This window comes from Mya arenaria, chromosome 2, assembly GCF_026914265.1.
Source record: "Mya arenaria isolate MELC-2E11 chromosome 2, ASM2691426v1".
Taxonomy (NCBI): domain Eukaryota; kingdom Metazoa; phylum Mollusca; class Bivalvia; order Myida; family Myidae; genus Mya; species Mya arenaria.
The window spans coordinates 19,711,139-19,714,617 of NC_069123.1; the positions used below are offsets into that span (position 1 = coordinate 19,711,139).

The 3,479-nt window shown below is 35.7% G+C and overlaps 1 long non-coding RNA gene across 1 annotated transcript; it reads left to right on the forward strand.

Moving 5' to 3' along the window:
* The first annotated feature begins 980 nt into the window (after positions 1–980).
* Positions 981–2,396, forward strand: LOC128242051 (uncharacterized). The gene is made up of 3 exons (XR_008262535.1): positions 981–1,093; positions 1,759–1,976; positions 2,249–2,396. It is a non-coding gene; the product is annotated as an uncharacterized LOC128242051 (long non-coding RNA).
* The last annotated feature ends 1,083 nt before the right edge of the window (positions 2,397–3,479 follow it).

Below are 3,479 nucleotides of genomic sequence, written 5' to 3' on the forward strand. Positions count from 1 at the left end.
GCGTGAGTAACGTTATAGTTAAAACGTATGGTTGTGTGTATTGACCAACAGATGGAACATAAGCCGTGATTGATAAGAACGACGCGGACATGAAGAGTCTTACAAATTTTGAATCGCGATATAAAATGCAATATTTTTATATATGCTGTGTGAGGCTGGCGGATATTTAAAAGCAACAATTCATAGGGGTACGTGGACTTGAAAGATGGAGGTAACTTTTCTATTTCTCGTTTTACCAGTCCTGGTTTTGAAATTGCGTATTCCTGTTCTCACTTTTAAAACTATTATGTTTGATTTACATCGATGCGATTTAGAATGCTTAGTTTATGCTTTACAAAATATTTGGTTGGGTATCAATAATGTGTCTACTGCAACCATATCACCTTATATTTGCCTTGTTACATAATTTTCACCCGGAAAGCATTCTCGCAATCATTAAACTACACAAAGAAGTTCATATGTGCAACGAAAAAAAAATATCAGCATTTTGAAACCCTCGGCTTTCCGCGAAAGTTTTCGAGTTATTACAAATGCTGTCGGTGTTATCATAATGAAGCTTGCCGGAATCTACCGAGTTCACATATATTCATTTTAATATGTTCGTTTAGACAACAAAATGTTAATTAAGTTCTGCATTATGCTAGAATAACGGTTTCCGTCTTAATTTTAAAAACAATCTTCAAATTAATAAACTTATTAAACAGAAATAACTGCATATACATATGTTCTTGATATTTCAGCAGCCACTTTCACACGCAGAATTAGACTGCATCTCCATTAACAAATTTCACAGCGAAGTTAATGGCTTTCCCGATTAAACCTTTAAAGTGCTTAATTAAATAATGTACCAAATATATTTTATAAAGATGAAATTCTTGATAAAATAAGGGTAAAAATGAGAGCAGTTATATTAAGATAATATGGATTGTGTACACAGGTAAAATAAGTCATCATTTAATTGTTATAAGGTGATTGTTGCAATTAATCAAACATCTTTTACAGTTATCGGAGCAACTTAGAAGGTCATCTTCGCAAGAAAACTCATGGCATGCCAACCATCTCCACTCCTGTAACCCCAGGCAACTCTGTTGTGGTAAGAATACATTTCAATTTTTCTACACCGTCAGTCATCACGTCGTCTGCCCCCTCACCCCCCCCCCCCCAAAAAAAAAAATGTTCATTCAAATATCAGAATGTTGATCAAACTGTTATTTCAGGAGTCGTTTGCTACTTTAATGAGTCCATCTTTGAAATTCCAGTTTAAATACTAACAAAATGTGTAATTAACGATATTAATCAGAAAAAAGGAACCCCGCATTTAAAGCTTTCGTTTTAAATGTGTGTGTGCTGCAAGAAACACTACAAATTTAGTTATAACTGTTTGTTTAGTCATAATGTTATGATATTATAATGGCAAATAAAACCTCACGCTCAGAAGTTCGTGACTTTGAAAAATATAAATAACATTTTCTTAACTAAACTGACTTTAATAACCATTTATTTGAAATACAATTCAACCAGCCTTGTACTATGGCATGCAATTTAAATGGCATGTTACGTATGACTTAATTTCTGTAATTGTTGACATGTGTTACAGGGTTATCCATAGATCATGTTTCAATTCAGGTGTGTAAATTATACAATACTATCAAATAAACCTGAAATAAACAATTTCAATAAAAGGAAATCATTTAAACTTTTTTTACATTATACAGTACATGTATAAGAAAACTTTCCCAAGTTTCAACTTATTTACAGGTGAGGCTATTACCTCACAGTGAGGTTTATAGATCGAAACATGTACCACTGCTATCCGAAAGGGGGCAAAAGGAGACAACTTGATGTATGACCTCATTGACAAGATGTTCACCATTACCAAACTGGCGAACTCCATGGGGAACTGGTATTGGGAAACCTCGCCCTGGTGAGGCAAGAGAGCATATATATGCTTGGCCACTGGCAATACTCGAAGATAGGTACTGAATTACAAGTAGACTGCCTAAAATATAAACATTAAACAGAAGTAAAGGCTCATGGTTACCCTTTTTCAAATCATTGTGCAAAATTATCTACCGAAGACTAAGGTATCCTACGAGTTGAGCAATATAGCACTCGTCTTATACCACTTTTATAAGTGTGTTGTTGTTGTTTTGTGTTGTTGTTTTTTAAAAAGGCGCTTTAGTTTCTCTTATGATAAGAAAGTTTATACTTTCGGTTTAATAAAAAAAAGATAATGTCTTATTTTCAGAGTATGTGATATGACGGAAAATGCTGCCTGAAGTAGATTTAAATCTGGCCACCACTAAGAGGAACACGTATGGGCGATAAATACCTGATTGATGAACAATAAGGAAGTACTAATTCTACTGTGAAGTGAGACTGGAATTACTTTTTATAGCCAATATGATAATTTAACTTTTAATATTTTGCGATTTTATATTTGAAATGCAGAATAAATTGAGTAAGCTTTAGTGTGGTTATTCACATTGTTTTTATGCCCCCGAAGGTGGGCATATTAAAATCGCACCGTCCGTCCGTCCGTCCGACTCAATAACTCAGAATATTATGGACAGATTTTAAAATAACTTGCCCCATGTGTTCGGCATACCAAGACGACGTGTCGCGTGCAAGAACCGTGTCCCTACCTCTAAGGTCAAGGTCACACTTAGGTGTTTATTCACAATGGAGTGTTGCATATAAGGATACAGAGTATTGGTTGTCGTGTCCCGGCTGTAACTTTCCCTTGTATGGACAGATTTTAAAATAACTTGCCACATGTGTTCGGCATACCAAGAAAACGTGTCGTGTGCAAAACTTGTGTCCCTACCTCTTAGGTCAAGGTCACACTTGGGTGTTTTTTCACAATGGAATGCTGCATGTAAGGACATAGAGTATAGGTTATCGTGTCCGGGCTGTAACTTTCCCTTGTAAGGACAGATCTTAAAATAACTTGCCACATGTGTTCGACGTACCAAGACGACGTTTCGCGTGCAAGAACCGTGTCCCTACCTCTAAGGTCAAGGTCACACCTGAATATAAGGACATAAGAATGTAGGTTGTCACGTATGGGTGGTATTTTTTTATGTTCAGAGGCAATTTAAAATAACTTGCCATATGTATTTGTTTGATCTTTAACTTTTCATGTACTGACCTTGTTCATAGGTCAATGTCACATTTGGGGGCATTCGTCACATACTGTGACAGCTCTTATTAATTCCTTTAATTTAACTCAGTTTTCGCATGTAAATTATTGCGCACATACAATTAAAAGTTTTTAACTCCATGTGACATATGTATGAATATCCTCCCGTAAACTAAAATTCTGCCAGTAACTGAAATTCCGTCTGAATCTGAGATTCCGCCTGTAATCTGAAATTCCGCCCACGACCGAAATTCCGTCTCATTCTAAATTTTCGCCCGTAATCTGAAATTCCGCCCGTAACTAAAAATCAAGCTAAATCTGAAAATCCGCCCGTAAC